The sequence below is a fragment of the Schistocerca piceifrons genome, chromosome X (assembly GCF_021461385.2).
Source record: "Schistocerca piceifrons isolate TAMUIC-IGC-003096 chromosome X, iqSchPice1.1, whole genome shotgun sequence".
In the NCBI taxonomy this organism is placed as follows: domain Eukaryota; kingdom Metazoa; phylum Arthropoda; class Insecta; order Orthoptera; family Acrididae; genus Schistocerca; species Schistocerca piceifrons.
In genome coordinates, this window is record NC_060149.1 from 805,643,918 (window position 1) to 805,664,799 (window position 20,882).

A 20,882-nucleotide genomic window follows, 5' to 3' on the forward strand; every position below is an offset into this window, starting at 1 on the left:
AAAAACGGGGGTTCCCTTTCGAGATTTCAAAGTTGCCCCCGCCACCCACGCATGGGGTGGGATGGGGGTCGAGTGTGGTCTCACTGGATGTCCCCTACCGAGACAAACAAATTGGAATTGTAACTTTTTTTGACTCGATGTGTAGTTTCCGAGATATTTCAGTGTCTTCAGTTAAAATGCCTCCAGAACTTCAACTCATGTATACATCTGGCTGACAGGAAGAGACTTTTGATCTGTTGCTGAGATCAGTGTCAATCAATTTATTGGTTACGACATAGTGCTGGTTCATGTAGCAAAGCAACATTTCTTTGAACCCTTGTACCATCTTTTCATGTAAATCAATAATAACAAATTTACCACTCTGGAAATACTTATTTAAATATGCAAATTTTGATAAAATTTAGGCCAAAAATAAATAAATAATTTAAAAAAAACTGTCATTGAGGGCTCGGTGAATTTCTTTTGCTGCAACTGGCCTCTCCTCTAGGTATTTAGAATCAAAATAGAGACGCAAAACATTCCACTGTTCTAAAATTCTCTCTACAACGTCCCGCAAAGATAGCCGTCTTCTTTGTGATGGATACAAAAATTTATGATGTTTGATATCAATAAACTTTTGAAATTCATGCGGTTGTGCCTTTCACTTAGCACTGGCTTTAAAATGGTTATGAATGTTCCTAGCTAGGTCTTCGCAACATCTGGGAAGACATTTAAAAGCTTCACTGGCACGTATGTGAAGCAAGTGACAAAAATACATTTGCGAATAATTAGTGCAGGACATTTTTCAGTTAACCAAGTTGCAACAGAGTCTTTTGACCCCATCATGGAATTACAGCAAATCCCGTAATATTGTTTTCAGAAACGTTTTACTCAGACAATGACAGCAATCGGTTAGAATACTTTTACTTGTTGCACCTTCGTTAGCCTTATCACATTCATCCTGCTCAAAAGATCTCACAAAGATTTAGAAAATTACTTTCAATTTTATTAGTTTTTATAGAAATATGTAACCACCACACATAATGTTTTTAAAGGTCATACGTCATACGTCTGTTAACTCATCAGTAAGAACATTGATTTTCTGTAAGTTCGTTCTTATGACTCTCTCCTATCACTTTCTTTACAATATGGGAACATTTAGTGCGACGTAAATGTATAGGGTCGACGAGTTTAGAATCAGGAAAGCAACTCTTAATTACGCACTCCAGGTGATCTACAACACTGAAAGGAAGATTGTGTTCTGCCACGAATTCTGACAATTTAATTTTAGCAATGTGAGCCTGATTATTTAAAGACGCATCGGTTGTAGCTGATTTCAAAAATGTACTCGAAAGTGCCTGGCTCTTTTTTGACATGATTTTCTCTTTAATAATATTTTTCAACACATCCCAGTTCAGACAAATGTGACGTTACAGATTCTACATCTAGCCCTTTCGGAGTTCGATTCATCAGCACATAATCAAACTTTAAATTCAGGATTAGTTATCCAGACTGCTCTATACTTTTGTTTTCGCCTCTTACGTTTAAACACGCCCGCTGCAGATTTCTTGGGAGTACTGGGACCACTATCGCTGTCTTCTGTTTCCTTTGACTCAATTTTGCACTATTTAGCACCTTATAAATCGCTCACTATCCGCTCCTGAGCCAACAAGTTAACTGTGATCTTTTCCGCTAGGCCGGTCGATGTGGCCGAGCGGTTCTAGGCGCTTGTCTGGAACCGCGCGACCGCTACGGTCGCAGTTTCGAATCCTGCCTCGGGCATGGATGTGTGTGATGTCCTTAGGTTAGTTAGGTTTAAGTAGTTCTAAGTTCTAGGGGACTGATGACCTCAGATGTTTAGTCCCATAATGCTCAAAGCCAATTTTTTTTCCGCTAATGTATGAGCGCCGCGCAGGATACAAAGCAGTCAATACGGTGAATTTCGCAAGGGGACCCATTTCGGGGAATAACCTAAGTTGACCATGCAGCTGTAGCGTAATAATATTTGGGAATCCTGCTGCTGGACAGACTGGCATGTAGGCTGCTCAGAATCGTATTTGTGAATAACAACAGTAAGCGTTTCATAAGATCGTATAATAGACATGCGATCCAAAGGGCGGAACGTATGTTCGTGCACCGCATTAAATTATCATACGTGTACGATCCAGATCGTATGATTGGCAGACTGCGAGAGAACGAGTCGATGAGTATGAAGCGACCGCAGTGCCATCGCTTATAGACAGCGGAACTACAGCGGGAGCGAAGTAAGACGGTTAGCACTGATGTTAAGAGTGGCGCCAAGATTGGTTATGCATGAAAACCGCAACATTGCGATTCTCTCTGTTTACGATCTGTAGTAGAAGGACTTTAACACATTCAGTGGACTGCGACCCGTATAGAACACGTCTTGGCCCAAAATACATGGGGGATATTTTGAAATTAGTGTGATACAAGCAGCGCTGCATGACAACAAACAAAATGTCAGCAAGGAAAATACTGCGAAGTTAACAAGCGGATGTTCTTCACTTGCTCTATGTCCGCCCCAGTAGCTGAGTGGTCAGCGTGACGGATTGCCGTCCTCTGGGCCCGGGTTCGATTCCCGGTTGGGTCGGAGATTTTCTCCGCTCAGGGACTGGGTGTTGTGTTGTGTTCATCATCATTTCATCCCCATCCGGCGTGCAGGTCGCCCAATGTGGCGCCGAATGTAATAAGACCTGCGATATGGCGGCCGGACCTGCCCCGCGAGGGGCCTCCCGGCCGATGACGCCAAACGCTCATTTCCACTTGCTCTATGTTATTCTGCAAAGTAGCGTACCAGCTCTGTCTGGTCGAAGACGAGATACGCAACAGAAGTGGGTGTTACATAAACAGACAGCTACATAAAGCTACACTTACGTTTTACAGTTTACTAACTGAATTTGCTCGTCATGTCGTTGAGTGTCTAGCGTGGCAACACGCTGCCGAAAGCAAACTGCCAATGTAATCAACAAAAACTGATTCGAAGAGAAAACTATGACTACATTAAAAACTTTTAGATTACGTGAGACGACTATTTGTGGATTTTGGGATCACAAACGTAGAGTATTCCAAGAACCTCTCTTGTAAATTCTAGATTTCCGACAAGGAATTCCTCAATTCTATCAACACTGAAGAATGCAACAGCGGACATATTTGGTGGAAATGTTTAGCAATAGTACAATATTTACTGAACGCACTATTTCATTTAGTTTCTAACATGTTCCTGACGATTCTGTCTTTCCCTCGTTTTATTCCGTTTTTAAATTGGTCAGCTGAAGTTTTTGGCAATAATAATTGTGACATGGGCCGAAGACCAGTTTTTTCAGAGACTTGTCTTACATATATTGATTTTTGGTCATTTGTAGGTATCTACCTGAAGTGTGCGGAGTTGTAACATTAGATATCGATGTAAGTGGTGTTAGTCTTTAGCTGTCAGAGCATAATAACTGCAGTATTCGGTGGAAAGGACTTTTACTGACTAAACAGACATTAAATTTCACTGGGTGGTCCATTAAACAACATAATAACTGTCTGATATAAATGCAGATTGAACAGACACTCGCAAAAATTGTTCTTTCACTAAATGTTTGTAGATGCTGCGGTGGCGTGGCTCCTTTCTGGGTTTAAACCAGCACATACCTGTGAACTCGTTGCACCAGGCCACTGGTAGGAAAGCCGAGCAGAAACCTACCGTACTGCGACTTGCGCCAGGCTGCATACAACGTAACTATTCTAAAAATCGGGAAAAGGTCTTAATTTTGAATGAAAAGTGGAAATACTGGCAAAAATTCGGCATATTCTGAAGTTTAAAATTACAAGTACACTGCCAAGCCCGTGCTAATCCTAACACAGTCATGCACAAACCCTTCCATTCACGTTAGCACGTTTATGGTAACGTATTTCCCGAAATCTGAACAGCTATTAAGCACGGATTCTTCTTAAATGAAAATGCTCGCCATACTATTAAGTTTATCAGTGTCTAATGCACTCAAGTTTTTAGCCACTGATCTGCTCAATATGCAACGCCGAGTTACTGTCTTACACAAAGTTATTTAAAAAATCCGTACTTTCTAAAAGACACACCATAATAAATATGCCTTCACTTTAAAACACTTTTGAGGCGTCTAGCACAGCTAAAACCGGCAAACTATAACTTCCTTCGGAGCTCGTACTACGCACGACCGTACCATTGAAAGGCTGGGCTCTGGCTACTTAGACTGCTGTAAGCATTCTCTATCTCCAAGAGGAAAAAACGCGTGAAGAATACTCCGATCTGATTGGTCAGTTTTCTTTAAGGCCAATAGAAAAATATTATTCTCCCGCGTTAGTCCGCGCTTTTCATGACTAACCAATCAACAAATACTTTCGAACTATACTTTTTCCCGAATAGTTTACGAGGGTAGGAACTTAAGTAGTGGCAACTATTTGTTCACAACCGATGCAAAAGAGTTACATGTTTGCACCTGTTACTGTCCGTCATAGTAGTCACCAGCGCTGTGTAGAACCAGTTGCCAGCGATGTGGAAGGCGTAGAATACTGTTAGCACAGCCTGTTCTGCTGATGGTCTGGTCTTAATAAGAGTTTTCTTGCAATTTATAAAGGCGGCAGTGAACCTCTACAACTTGAATACTCTGTTTATTGAACTGACTGACAAGTTATACTTGTGAGAAACGTGTACCAATGGAAGAAAAAAATTCCATCATAAAAAAAACAGTTAGCTTTGACTTCTGATTTTGTGGAAGACCATTCATGTATCTGAAAAACAGGAAAGAAACCTAAAATCGCACATCGTGGAACTGTTTTTGAAATTTATTCTCAGGTATATGAAACAATATTCCACCGTACATTGACTTAACCACGCAGCACGAACTTCTGCATCATGTTCATTTTCTCAAACATTCAGAAAACCATCCTTGTGCGACGACGACAGTAATCCGAATAGGACACAACTTCTATAGCAGAAAATCAGTCTGTTCGTGCTGACAGTACAGCACTATGTGCATGGGATATCGACTATGGTTCAGAAAAGTTTGTGTTTCTCTGCAGTTGGCATTTCCAACATGACTGCACAAGAATCAATGACGTTCAGTACCGATGTTAAGTATTCTCAGTTCCAAGCTGGAGACTTCTATTTTGGCAAACCCCTACTCTCTGGGAAGGTACTATGCAGGTATGGCCGCAGTTATTGTTTAACTGAAGACAGTGAATGGCGTTTTTGTAATATGAGTCGTCCAGTGGAAATTTCAGACGGTTCTCTGATACAGGCATTCTGTGTTCTAAGTTTCTAAAAATTATTCCTAGTAATTACATCGGGTTATCTTAATGAAATGGCCTCATAAGTGTTCAGTAATTTAAAAAAAAGGGAGGGAGATTAGGATTTAACGTTCAGTAATTTGAAATTAATTTACTATTTCAACATATTTTTACCGTCATTATTATATTTCTTTAGTTGACCTTCTAAAGACCATGGTAATTTTACAACTGTTATGGCAACTGGTCTCATATTGTATTTTTTTCGTCTGAGCCAGCCGGTTATCATCAACCCACGATGTCTAGGAAGACATTCATCCGACTATTTGACACCGTTTTTCTTTTTCTTCTGAAGGAAAGTCCTAATCGCTGTTATGAAGGAAGTGGGAACGAGAAGAAGATGACCATGACCATAATGATGATACGATGCCACCTGGTGAGAACGAGAAGTAGTAGGAAGAGGAAGAGGAGGAGAAGGAAGAAGAAGAAGAAGAAGACGAAGGCGAAGAGAAAGATACTGATGAAATTTCACACGAGAAGAAGGCTGAAGACTTGCCAGGCTGACCAGAAACACAAAATTCCAGGAAACAATATAAAGTGAGAAATCTGAACTACAGGTCCTCTGCATAGCTTCCATAGGAACTGCGAAGACAGGATTTGACTAATAACAGTGCACACCGAGGTATGTAAGCAGTCATTCGTCTTGCGCTCCATACGTGATTGGAACGGGAAGGAGCCCTAACATGTGGAGCAACGGGAAATTTGTGATAAGTTCCTATGGGGCCAAACTGCTGAGGTGATCGGTCCCTAGGCTTACACACTACTTAATGTAGCTTGCAGTAAGTACAGCACACACAAACACACACACACACACACACACACACACACATGCCCGAGGGAGGACTCGAACCTCCGACAGGGGAAGCCGCGCGAACTGTGACAAGGCGCCCACAGACCGCGCGGCTACCCCACGCGGCAACACCGGGAAGTATCTTATGTCATGTACTTCACGGTGCTTTGTACACTATGAATGTACACGTAGGGGATAAAATCCTGACTGTTGCAGCTGACACTTCAAATGATACAGCCAAGAAAATCAAGAATCAGTTCAGAATGATGACGGGTGGCGTACTTGTGTAATTTCTAAATCTATATAGGAAAGAAGAATCTCAGAAGGGACGTATTACAAACACAGCTGACTTCTAGCATCTGTCTAGAAAACTTGTACATTTTTCAATGCTGAAACACTGTCGAAGTGCTGACATTCTCAAATGCAATGATAATGTGGATCACAATGCACGAGACTTTATATGTAAGGGGCGATCAAGACGTTTCAGTCTGTGGGCGTCGCTGCAGTTTGTGTGCAACTTAGCGCGTCTCCGATGCGGGTCTATAAGCATCGACGTATAGGCAAGGATTAATGTTGCATTGTGTCTTTCCGTGTGCGTGCTGTAAATTTAGAAACGTGAACTATGGCGACTTTATTACCAAATGTTGTATCCTAGCCAGTAATGCCACCCGAGCCCGCTGCCAAAAGGTTGGCAGCATCGAAGTCCGGACGCCGTCCGCATAAGCAGCGCCAGCGAGACAGCAAATCGCCGCAAGTCTGCGCGCGCCACCGCTGGCTTCTGGCTTCTTAAGCGCTGGAGTCGCGAGCGCTAGGACAGTTCTGTATTCGCCGCTCAGTTGTATTCTCGCCACCGAATTGTGTACTTGCTAGTCAGTTGTGTGTTCATAGCGGCAGAGTTGTTGTTTGTCGTCAGCCGACGCTGACCTAGCCGCTCCGACTCGAACTAGACAGATTTCTGTAGACACCGAGGTCACTATTGTGTTTCTGTATCTTCATCAATAAAGATAAGTACTGACTTTTATTTAATCAGAGTGTTTGGGGTTTCATCTTTCTGTTTACTGTTCCAGCGGACCGGTCGGCCCGCTATTAAAAGTGTGGCGGTGACTTCGTAAGCCATTTCTACAGCCAAGTGTTTGTCGGTACGAACACCGCCACAAAACCAAATGCGTCTAAAGCAAGACCAACGTGCTGTTATTCTTTTCTTGGATGCTGAAGGAAAAATCAAATGGTCCAAATGGCTCTAAGCACTATGGTACTTAACATCTGAGGTCATCAGACCCCTAGACTTAGAACTGCTTAAGCCTAACTAACCTAAGGACATCACACACATCCATACCCGAGGCAGGATTCGAACCTGCGATTGTAGCAGCAGCGCGGTTCCAGACTGAAGCGCCTAGAACCGCTCAGCCACAGCGGCCGGCTGCTGAAGGACAAACAGTAGCAGATATCCATCGGAAAATGAAGAATGTGTAGGGGGCAGCATGTCTATCGAAAACCGCAGTTATGGTGGAATGGTGACAAGGGGTGCTGCTTCTTCATGATAAAGCACGTCCCCAAGTCGCAAATGTCGTTACGCAGATGTTTCGCTAACGCAAGTCGGAGATAGCCGAGAACGCGCCTTGTAATACTGATCTCTGCCCATGCCATTATCATGCCTACGGTCTCTTAGCAAACGGCCTGACGGATCGACGAGTCCCATCGGACGAAGATGATCAGCAGGCAGTTACGGACTTCCTCACGCAGCAGGACACGGAGTTTTACCAAACGGGTATACCCAGGCTGGTGTGCCGGTGGGCTGATTGCCTCAATGCTCACGGATATTTTGCCTGATTGGCACACAGATTCTGGACTGTGCGGTCTTCGACCGGAAACTTTTTGATTGCGCCTTGTGTGTATTACTCACAAGGGAACCTCCCCATTGCACCCCCCTCAGATTTAGTTATAAGTTGGCACAGTGGATAGGCCTTGAAAAACTGAACACAGATCAATCGAGAAAACTGGAAGAAGTTGTGTGGAACTATGAAAAAAATTAGTAACATATACAAATTGAGTAGTCCATGCGCAACATAGGCAACATCAAGGATAATGTGACCTCAAGAGCGTCGTGGTCCAGTGGCTAACATGAGTAGCTGCGGAACAATAAGTCCTCGGTTCAAGTCTTCCCTCGACTGAAAATTTTATTTTCGCAAAGTTTTGATCTGTCCGTTCGTTCATTGACGTCTCTGTTGACTGCAATAAGTTTAACGTTTGTGTTTTGCGACCGCACCGCAAAACCGTGCGATTAGTAGACGAAAGGACGTGCCTCTCCAATGGGAACCGAAAACATTTGATCGCAAAGTCATAGGTCAACCGATTCCTCCACAGGAAAACACGTCTCATATATTCTATACGACACTGGTTGCGGCATGTGCGTCACATGACAGGAATATGTTGTCGACCCACCTAACTTGTACACTTAGCGATTGGGTGAAAAGATTCTTCTACCTTGTCCGATTTAGGTTTTCTTGTGGATGTGATAACACTCGCAAAAAAGTGATGAAAACATAAGAGTTAAACACATAAACTGAAAATAAAAAATTAAAATTTCGCTCGAGGGAAGTCTTGAACCTAGGACCTCTCGTTCCGTAGCTGCTATTGCTAGCCACGGGACCACGGCGCGAGATGACTCCAACTCTCCTTAATATTGCCTATCTTCGCATGGACTACTCAGTTTGTATATTTTACTAATTTTTTTCATAGTTCCACACAACTTCTTCCTGTTTTCTCGATTGATCTGTGTTCAGTTTTTCAACGCCTATCCACTGTGCCAACTTATAACTAAATCTGAGGGGGGTGCGATGGGGAGGTTCCCTTGTCAGCGTATTTAATTTCAATAAAAAAAATGACTCTGAGCACTATGGGACTTCACATCTGAGGTCATCAGTCCCCTAGAACTTAGAACTACTTAAACCTAACCAGCCTAAGTACATCACACACATCCATGCCCGAGGCAGGATTCGAACCTGCGACCGTAGAGGTCGCGCGGTTCCGGACTGAAGCGCCTAGAACCGCTTGGCCACATCGGCCGGCTTTAATTCGAAAAATTTGATGTAGTGATGTGTATGTCAGTGTTGCTGGGTTCCAATGGAATGAACAACAAAATGAAATTAATAAAAGTGTATAATATGCTCTGGCTGTATCAAACGGGCACGGCATCAAAGCACCGATCTGTTGCAACGGAAAAAAAATTGTAGGAATTTCTTAAAACAAGAGAAACTACGTCGAAGTCGACGGGCAAAAGAAGTAATGAGAGGAAAACAATTTGTGTGGCCGCGTGAAAGAACGTGACCTTGTCAAATATGTCGGCCAATTACAGGCGCCAGCATGCACGTTCACGTTCTCCTTCAGCGCGCCAGGCGCCTCCCGTCCTCCGGCAAACGCGGGACAAGTTTCGCAGGAATCTACGGCCTTCGCTGACTACCTCCAACTACTCTAAGAAACGGACGCAGTTCTGGCTGCTGTGGCGTTTGTTACTAAGCTAAACATTACAACAGGAATATGACCTTCGGTGGAGAAATGATCCGGTAATGTAATGGAGAGGTCGGACTTACTCGGCTGGGAATTCCGGGTATCAAACGTTAGCAGTTGGACATAGACGTGCGTACACATTACATGATTAGCTCAAAAGACATGGTGGAGTGTACCCACTTATGTTGTTGAGATGATTTTACATGAAACTTCCTGGCAAATTAAAACTGTGTGCCGGACCGAGACTCGAACTCGGGACCTTTGCCTTTCATGGGCAAGTGCTCTACCAACTGAGCTATCCAAGCACGACTTACGCGCCGTCCTCACAGCTGTACTTCTGCCAGTACCTCGCCTCCTACCTTCCAAACTTTACAGAAGCTCTCCTGCGAACCTTGCAGAGCTAGCACTCCTGAAAGAAAGGATATTGCGGAGACATGACTTAGCCGTAGCCTGGGGTATGTTTCCAGAATGAGATTTTCACTCTGCAGAGGAGTGTGCGCTGCTATGGAACTTCCTGGCAGATTAAAACTGTGTGCCGGACCGAGACTCGAGCTCGGGACTTTTGCCTTTCGCGGGCAAGTGCTAGGCTGTGGCTAAGCCATGTGTCCGCAATATCCTTTCTTTCAGGAGTGCTAGTTCTGCAAGGTTCGCAGAAGAGCTTCTGTAAAGTTTGGAAGGTAGGAGGCGAGGTACTGGCAGAAGTAAGGCTGTGAGGACGGGGCGTGAGTCGTGGTTGGGTAGCTCAGTTGGTAGAGCACTTGCCCCCGGGAGGCAAAGATCCCGAGTTCGAGTCTCGGCCTGGCACACAGTTTTAATCTGACAGGAAGTTTCATATCAACGCACACTCCGCTGCAGAGTGAAAATCTCATTCTGGATTATTTTACATGTTCGCATATGTAAATATAGGGCGAATTTCTCAATTAATCATTACCAAATGTGTTTAATACATTGAGGTGACGAAAGTCGTTGGATAGATACATGCACATATGCAGATGGCGGTAGAATGGCGTACTCTCTCTCTCCCTATTCGTTTAGTCGGTTCCGACTCTTCGTGACTTTTTCCTGTCTTGCACGTTCTCCCGTAGACCTTCCAGGTTGGAACACATTGCTTCTGTGATGCCATCGATCCATCTCATCCTCTGACGTCCTCTTCTTCTAGTTCCTTCAATCTTCCCCAGCATTAATGTTTTTTCCAGCGAGGCATGCCTTCGCATTGTGTGTCCAAAGTAGGTCAGCTTTTGTTTTAAGATTAGACCTTCCAGGGAGAAATCTGGTTTAATTTGCTCCAATATTGATCTGTTGGTTCTCTTTGCAGTCCATGGAACTCTGAGAAGTTTCGTCCAACACCACAATTCGAAGTAGTCAATTCTTCGCCGTTCAGCCTTTCTAATGGTCCAGGTCTCACATCCATACATCACAACTGGAAAGACCATAGCCCTCACACTACGGATCTTTGTTGCTAGTGTTATATCTCTGGACCTTATAACCTTGTCAAGGTTCGACATCGCCTGTCTACCGAGCAACAGGCGTCTCCGGAATTCATGGCTGCAGTCACCGTCAGCAGAGACCTGGGAACCGAGATAACTGAATGTGGTCACTACCTCCATGGTTTCTCCTGCTATATCCCACGAATTGGTAGGTGTAGTTGCCATAATTTTCGTTTTCTTCACATTCAGCATAAGACCAGCCTTTTCACTTTCGTCTTTCACCTTCAGTAAGAGTGTTCTCAATTCTTCTTCACTTTCTGCCGACAGGATCGTATCATCCGCGTACCTGAGGTTGTTTACATTTATTCCAGCTATTTTAATTCCTGTTTCTCCTTCATCTAGCCTCGCATTCCTCATGACATGTTCTGCATACAGATTGAATAAGTACGGTGACAGTATGCAGCCTTGCCGGACCCCTTTCTGAATCTTTATCCATTTCGTTGTTCCATACATAGTTCTCACCGTGGCTTCTTGGTCAAGGTACAAACTCCGTATCAGATGAATGAGGTGATCTGGTACACCCATGTTTTTCAGTACGTACACAAGGTATAAAAGTGCAGTGCATTTGGCGGAGCTGTCATTTGTACTCAGGCGATTCATATGAAAAGGTTTCCAACGTGGTTATAGCTGCACGACGGGAATTAATAGACTTTGAACGCGGAATGGTAGTTGGAGCTAGACGCATGGGACATTCAGTTTTGGAAATTGTTAGAGCCACAATATCAAGAGTGTGCCTATAATACCAAATTTCAGGCATTACCTTTCCCCACGGACAACTCGGTAGCCGATGACCTTCACTTAACGTCCGAGAGTAACGGCGTGATAGAGCTGTCAATGCCAAGAGGCGAATAACACTGCGTGAAATAACGCAGAAATCAATGTGGGACGTATGACAAACGTAGTCATTAGGACAGTGCTGCAAAATTTGGCTTTAATGATTATGGCAGCAGACGACTGACGCGGGTGCCTTCGCTAACAGCACGACATCGCCTGCAGCGCCTCTCCTGAACTCGTGACCATATCGGTTGGACCCTACACGACTGCAAATCTGTGGCCTGGTCAGATAAGACCCGATTTCACTTGGTAAGAGCTGATGGTAGGTTTCGAGAGTGGCGCAGACCCCACGAAGCCACGGACTTAAGTTGTCAATAAGGCACTGCGCAAGCTGGTTCCATAATGGTGCGGGAGGATCACTGAGTGCAGATGGTTATGTTCGGCTACTTGGGCACTATTTTCATAATGGTATGGGAGGATCATTGAGTGCAGATGGTTATGTTCGGCTACTTGGAGACTATTTTCAGTCATTCATGGACTTCATGTTCCCAAACAACATTGTAATTTCACCAGGCCACGGTTGTTCGTGATTGACTTGAAGAACATTCTGGACAGTTCGAGCGAATAATTTGGCTACCTAGACCGCCCGACATGAATCCCATCGAATACCTATGGGACATAATCTGGAGATCATTTCGAGCACAAAATCCTGCACCGGCAACTCCTTCGCACTTGTGGAGGGCTATAAATGCAGGGTGGCTCAATATTTCTGCGGAGGACTTCCAACGACTTGTTGAGTACATGCCACGTGGAGTTCGTGCGTTTCGCCGGGAAAAAGGAGGTCTGACTCCATATTGGGAGGTATCCCATGACTTTTGTCACCTCAGTGTATGACTTACGGTTTTTGAATGAAATGAAGAATAGAAAATAGCAAGCAGCAATTGATATTTACTCTGTTTATTCAGAAAAGAGAAATTTGTGTTTCTGAAACGGAAGGTTACTCATCAGATGATTGTCCGCGTGCATTTGGTGTATTTTGCCGGCCGTTGTGGCCGAGCGGTTCTAGGCGTGTCAGTCCGGAATCACGCTGCTGCTACGATCGTAGGATCGAATCCCGCCTCGGGCATGGATGTGTGTGATGTTCTTAGGTTAGTTAGGTTTAATTAGTTCCAAGTTTAGGGGACTGATGGCCTCAGATGTCACCCCCATAGTGTTCAGAGCCATTTGAACAGTGTGGTGTATTTTACACTTCGTTGATGATGAGATGTTGTCAACTGACTGCCTTGCTTTAAATTTCTTGGGTATGGTGTCCAATAGCTGGGTCAATTTTATTTTATTTATTTACACGTCAACCTCCGTCGGACCAAATTGAGGAGCAAATCTCCAGGGTCTTGGAACGTGTCAGTATATGAAATTACAACATAAAAGTAATAACAGATAAAAATAAAATGTTTATGAACCCGAAAAAGTCAGTCCATAAGTATAAGTAAGCGCAATCAACAATACAACGAGAATCAGCTTAATTTTCAAGGAACTCCTCGACAGAATAGAAGGAGTGACCCATGAGGAAACTCTTCAGTTTCGATTTGAAATCGCGTGGATTACTGCTAAGATGTTTGTATTCGAGTGGTAGCTTATTGAAACTGGATGCAGCAGTATACTGCACACCTTTTGGCGCAGGAGTTAAGGAAGTCCGATCCAAATGCAGGTTGGATTTCTGGCGAGTATTAACTGAGTGAAAGCTGCTGATTCTTAGGAATAACCTAATGTTGTTAACAAGAAATTACAATAAGGAATATATATATATATATATATATATATATATATATATATATATATATATATATATATATATATATATTGAGAGGCCAATGTCAAAATACCCAGACTCGTGAACATGGTTCGACAAGAGGTTCGTGATCGTATACCAGTTATTGCCCGAACCGCCCGTATCTGAGCCAAAAATATCATTTTAGAATGGGAAGAGTTATCTCAAAATGTAATACCATACGACATAAGCGAATGAAAATAAGCACAGTAGATTACTCACTTCAGATACCGTTCGAATAGTAAAAATGGCAGCATTAAGTCTTTGAACAAGATCCTGAAAGTGGGCTTTCCACGACAGTTTACTAACACCTAGAAATTTTAACTGTTCAGTTTCACTAATCATATGCCCACTCTGTGAAATTAAAACGTCAGGTTTTGTTGGTGTGTTAGAAACTGTAAAAACTGAGTCTTACTGTGATTTAGCGTTAGTTTAGTTTCTACAAGCCATGAACTTATGTCATGAACTAAACTATTTAAAACCGAGCCATTGTTGCACACAACATCCTTTACTACCAAGCTAGTGTCAACAGCGAACAGAAATGTTTTAGGGTTACCAGTAATACTAGAGGGCATATCATTTATATAAATAAGGAACAGGAGTGGCCCCAACACTGATCCCTGGGGCACACCTCACTTGACTGTACCCCACTGAGACCCCACATCACAGCCATTCTCAACATTGTGAATAATTACCTTTTGCTGTCTGTTGCTAAAGTAAGAGGTGAACCAATTGTGAGCTACTCCCAGTATTTCGCAATGGTCCAACTTCTGGAGCAATATTTTGTGATCAACACAATCAAATGCCCTAGTTAAATCAAAAAATATGTCAAGTCTGACAATAAAATTAAGCATCCAGAAGGGGATGAAGAAATGGAATGAAAATTGACAGTTTGGGAGGGTACGTGATTTTATTTCAGTGATTACTAAATCGGGTCAAATTTACAACGAATTTGGCAGAATGAGGTCAGCTATGAGTATTAGACTGCACCTACTCTGGTTGGGATGCATGGACTGATCCGGTTGGGAAGGGTGCCAGAAAGCCGTTGTATCCTCTCCAGACTCCAACTGTCTCACAAATGTTATAACTGGTCCTTGATTTTCTAGATACTGGCACTGTGACGGAGTTGAGTCCGACCTGCTCCTGTACAGTTTGTATCGGGGACAGAGCTGCGAATCTTGCCTGCCACGGTAGTACCTCAACACCACACAAACAATTCGTGGAGACACGTGCCCTGCTTGAACGAGCATTGTCCTGTTAAAAACTGACACCACGATACTATAGCATGAGAAGTAACAATGAGGACGGAGGATGATCGTGGCGTGGCGTAGCGTTGTGCCGTCAGAGTTCTGTCAATCACTACCAGCCGTGACCTAAAGTCGTACCCGATTGCTTCTTCGAAACACTGGCAGAATGGAATCGCAAGGTAGCCGTCATACTCGCCGACGATGGTTATTCTGGGTAGCGCTGAATTACAATACGTCACCGAATACAGTGCGTCGCCTTTCATCAGCAATGTATTGTTCTCGATCATGGCATCGCTCCAAACGGTACCGTACGAATGGCACGGCAGTTCTCTAACCCGGCTGCTACTGGTTTCCGACCAGTGATGTGGGGTGACACAGGTTCCCATGTACGCCAACATCGGGCCACTGTAGCATCCGGATGCCCACAGTTCCGGATGTTTCACGGTTCGACGAGCAGGCCAAATGGAGACCCTTCAAAGTCTGTAAAGTCTGTCACGCCGCGCGGGATTAGTCGAGCGGTCTCAGGCGCTGCAGTCATGGACTGTGCGGCTGGTCCCGGAGGAGGTTCGAGTCCACCCTCGGAGATGGGTGTGTGTTTTTGTCTTAGGATAATTTAGGTTAAGTAGTGTGTAATCTTAGGGACTGATGACCTTAGCAGTTAAGTCCCACAAGATTTCACAAACATTTGAACATTTGAAAGTCTGTCAGATGTTGATAACGGCCCATCCCGCCGTAGGTTCGAGTCCTCCCTCGGGCTTTGGTGTGAGTGTTGTCCTTAGCGTTAAGTTAGTTGAAGTAGTGCGTAAGTCCAGGGACCGATGACCTCAGCAGTTTGATCCCTTAGGAATTCACACACACAGATGTTGATAACGCTGGCTTATACAAGTATGTGGCGTCTGTCATTTATTATATCATCTGTCTTTCACAGTGATCACCCAACATCTGACGCTGTAAGCACCCCTTATATACCCTACCAGGCCTGGTAACAACTCAAAACGCTGACGAATTCTGATGGCCATTTAACCTTTCACAGAGAACTGGCGATCTAATAGTTGACATATCCGTCTTGTGCGTGTGATAAGTTGCATTGACATTCGACCATATCTTCTGGGTACTTCCCCTGTTTTAGTAAAGCACTGTAATAGATCACTAAAACTTTGTGGATAGAGTTAATGATTCATGTCACATCTGTCAGAGATACATTCTTTGATTTAGTTTTGTCTCTGTCATTCGTCGTTTTTGTGTGTGTTCGACTGGTTGTGGAATTTGGATGTCGTGTAATGGCATAAACCATTTGTACTTTCAAATTATCGCGTGGAAAACCATGTTTCATCCATAACTCCGTATGAACTGACGCATATCAAATCCTGCAGAATCTATTCAGTATATGTGACTGTAGGCTTTCCCGGCGTAAACTATTGACTATTGATGAAGGTTTCTCGGGTCACCAGCCGGGTGGTAGCGTTGATATCTCGCGACGTTTCGAGAAGTGTCATTCTACACATCTTCTGGCGAAGTGTCGATACCAGGCTAGCGGGGGGGGGGGGGGGGGGGCGGGGGGGTGATCGTGCATATAAATAGCCCGCTCTCCGCGATTCTCGACACTTCGCCACCAGAAGATGGGTAGTATGACACTTCCCGAAACGTCGCGAGATATCAACGCTACCACCCGGCTGGAGACCCGTGAAACATTCATCTGTTCAGTAGTTTCTATGTAATTAGTGGACAAAGCAATACATTTGTTCCCGTAAAAGGACGATATGTGCCTATAGAAAAATAAATTATTTTCCTAATCTCTGTCCTTACTATCGAATACCACTACTCCAAGAAACTTTACCGACAGCAGCATACTGTCCACATCCTCTACTCCACAAAACGTAAACATCTTAAAATTGAACTAGGGAAGCAATATGAAGATGAATCTGTCGGTTAAACACCAAACTACTTAAGATGTGTTGTTATTTTCGTTAAGAAATAATCTGCAAGTTCATACAGCGTTGGTCTCAAAACATCAGTTTTTGACCAAGATGCCGTATGTGATTGCTCATGTGGTCAAATTATAAGGGTTCAGGAATGATTGCGTAAGAGAAAGAGCAAAAAAAAAAAAATTAAATCATGGACCCCGATCTGGCCTTCTATCAGTAACAAGTTATTTACACTACTAACGCTCAACTTTCATCAATGTCTTAAAATGGCTTTCCCCAATATGAAAATAATAGCGGTCGACACTGCCGCTTCAAGTCAAGTATGTTTGCAGTCGTTTTAACAATCACACTTGCTGCTAGAATTCTTCTCAGGACGTCCTTGTCATTTATATAAGTTTCCGTTACTCATGACGTCACCCTGACCTCTTTAAAAATTCAAGTGAACTGAAGTTACGAAAGTGAATTGGCCATACAGATTCATAGTAGTAATGAATTCTCTCTGTGTCATTTTATTACATTCTATGACGAATATTTTCTAAGGAATTCTTAAAGCTAACATATTATGTTGTAATATAGTTCATATTAGCAAAACAGTATTTTATAATTATAAGTAATTATGATGCACTCTACTTAAATAAAACCGAGCGAGGTGACGCAGTGGCTAGCACACTGGACTCGCATTCGGGAGGACGACGGTTAATACCCGCGTCCGTCCTTCCTGACTTAGGTTTTCCGTGATTTCGCTTAATCGCTTCAAGAAAAAGCCGGGATGGTTCAGTTGAAAGGGCACGACCGACTTCCTTCCCCATCCTTCCCTAATCCGAAGGGACTGATGACCTCGCTGTTTGGTCCCCTCCCCCAAATCAACCAACCAACCAACTTAAATAAAGCTAATACAAATTTTCGACTTCTTTGCGGCCATCAGAGATTTCTGTCCGTGCAATACGATTCATAAAATGTAACAAAGTAGACAAACAAGACTTTCAGTTCACGACCAACAGTCAGCGATTATTTAGATGAAGCATTAAACATTGCCAGCAAACTGGCTCACAGGTGATACTTCAAAGTCATCAATGTTGCCAAACGTTATGGGCTGGTTTTTCATTATCATTATATAAGTGTACGTGGTTTTTAAATTTTAGGCTAACTTGTATTTGGGAACTGAGTTTTCTAATTAGATTTCTTTTTATCGACTCCGCCAGGTAATAAGTTATCAACTACGTTGGAGACAGAACAATACGGAACAGGATAAACGCGATATAAAAGGAAAGGAAGGAAGAAAAAGTGAGCGAGAGAATTCGGAAAATTATCACTGTTGTAAAGACATATACACCACCGTAGCAAAAAAACACCTATGTATTTACTCTGTGGTGTCTAGATCGAACATCACTAAATTAGGCCCTGAAGTATGAAAGTGAAACATAACTGTAGAATTGTAAAGGAATTTAGGAGTCATTTATAATATCATCAACTGGACATAAATCAATGACACGAGGTGATTAGAATCTATGGATATTGCAATTACACATGAAAATAAAAACAGAAATCTACCCTCTCTAAAGACTTGAGACAGTGAGAACGGGGACACATATTAAATAAAAATTAACTTTTTTTACGGACCACGAAATAATCCGCCAGGAAAAGTGAGAAAAGAAAACATCAAGGAAGGAGGAATATAGAAATATGAAATCCTCAGTTTAAAGTTAATAACGTGGAGAGATGTAAATCGAGACACGTGTCCATACTAGAAGGAAGTATAGGAATATTTCGAGGTTTATCAAAAGTTATCAGTGGGTAAACGTTTATGAAGTATACAAGGAAAAATACTTTTTTAGTAATAATTTGTCTCAAACATTACTCTAAATCCATGACAGAAGATTAAGGTGAAATTTCTGACAGCTACAGAACGTCTGTGATACCACCCAAAATTTTTTGTAACTGTAATAGTGAATCTGTAAGGTGATATTCGCGACAGCCACAGAACATCTGTTATAATATCCTAAATTTGTTGTAGTTGTAATGGTGAATCTGTTTCGATGAACTGAACTTCGTGTTTATAAGCAAAAGCCGGCCGGAGCGGCCGAGCGGTTCTAGGCGCTACAGTCTGGAACCGCGCGACCGCTGCGGTCGCAGGTTCGAATCCTGCCTCGGGCATGGATATGTGTGGTGTCCTTAGGTTAGTTAGGTTTAAGTAGTTCTAAGTTCTACGGGACTGATGACCTCAGAAGTTAAGTCCCATAGTGATCAGAGCCATTTGAACCATTTGAACCATAAACAAAATGAAGCAGGACATATAGTAATAGATGAAGCGTGATGCTAAACGGAAAAATCCTCTTTATAGATTAGCGAGATAAGGATGCGCAGTGGTAAGCCGTAACAGGGCAATATTCATCGTTATATGCTGTCATTTGTAAACTTTTGTTCATAAATTGTAGAGGAAGCCACTCAAAGAAACGCTACCGATTCAAACGATTAATTGCAACAATCTGTTGGAATTTTCCTTTCGTTCTAGGGCTTCAAATGCAATTTAAATTTGTCTACGTCTTTATATTTCGAAAGCAACAAAATCTCGGTGATTACTTGCTGAGAAAATATACTCACCCAAATTCGGTAGGTAAATGGATATCAGAGGGGACATATTAACTATACAAATTGTGACCACATTCTAAAAGCAGTTGAAAATGGTAGCACTTTTCCTATAGTGTGAATCAGAGTTTATGAGTTATGGGGACGTTTCATTGAACAGAGAGCTCGAAAACACATAGGCGGTAACTTACCAAATTACAAAAGATTATTTTTTCTTTTGTAATAATAAACTGTCGTTGCACTCTACAGAGTTGTAAATTAATTTTAAATTAGATTCATTTCACTATTGCTGGAAATTGTTAATGATCATGAATTGTTATTTTGTTCATAAGCTACCACTTACTCATTTTAGTGCAGACAGAAATTCGCTTCTGCACAGAATGTTTCGCCGTTTTGTACAGGAAATCTTTTTCGTTTCTCGTGTTTAGTCTCAAAGGTTCTACTTCTTCTGCACTGTACGAAGTTGCTGCTGTGAGAAAAAGACGTCCGAACAAACATGTCGCACAAGAATGGCATGACACCGAGCAGTGCAGCCCAAAGTAAGTAATAAGTTCTGTGTCAACATGCGAAATGGTAACAAGAATAATTCATCGATCATCCATGTAGTAATATTACCGCCTCATACCTACCTACTCATCTTTATTCCCCCTGTTCACAGGATTAAATAAATCTAATAGTATCTAAACGATCAATACTATTGTTGAGCCGTTTGCTACAATCTCGCAAGAACTTTTCTTCCGAACGAACGTATCCCGCTTTATGCACAAAAAGTGCCAGTAGTCTGCATGAAAATACGGATACGGGTACGATAAAACGTACACGACCATCGGATGCTGGCACCCATCAAGACAATGCTATTTTGACAGATTTCCACATCACAAAATGGAAAAAAATATTATGAGAATTACGAGGACGCAGTCGATGGTTTGATGAAGGACCTTTATCTGTAGGTGAAATAGGCACAGATGCAATGTTGAAAACGTTGCTTTCATACAGACCGCTGCTGATACTTTTTACTAGGTAAACGTATCTCATATGTTAGAAATAATGCCTCTCTTGCAGAAACAGTGAGACGTCTATGAACAACAAGAACTATCTCAGCAACTCTCAACCAACTGGCCTCACCACACGATTATGTTGTGTGGTTTGGTTTCTACTGACGTCGAAATCTTATGAATATTTAGTGGTAATCCGTACCGCTTTTTATCAGACTGAAAAGCAGTGGTACGAGCTTATCTCCTCTTTGCTGTTTCTGCCGAAGAAACAGACTGCAGGCACGCTGTATGGCTGGGCATTACAGACATAAACAAGTTCTAAAAGGTGACCGGTGACGTACACTAGTGACGTCATTCATAATTACTAAAAAGGAAGTAGAAACCGAGTGAGATGGCGTAGTAGTTAACACATTATACACCTCTTGCAGAGGGGCAA

General features: G+C 42.7%; 2 non-coding genes across 2 annotated transcripts; one reads left to right on the forward strand and one right to left on the reverse strand.

Annotated features, from left to right (window-relative positions):
- Positions 1–9,835: 9,835 nt before the first annotated feature.
- Positions 9,836–9,910, reverse strand: Trnas-uga. The gene has a single exon. It is a non-coding gene; the product is annotated as a tRNA-Ser (tRNA).
- Positions 9,911–10,335: 425 nt separating this feature from the next.
- Positions 10,336–10,410, forward strand: Trnap-cgg. The gene has a single exon. It is a non-coding gene; the product is annotated as a tRNA-Pro (tRNA).
- The last annotated feature ends 10,472 nt before the right edge of the window (positions 10,411–20,882 follow it).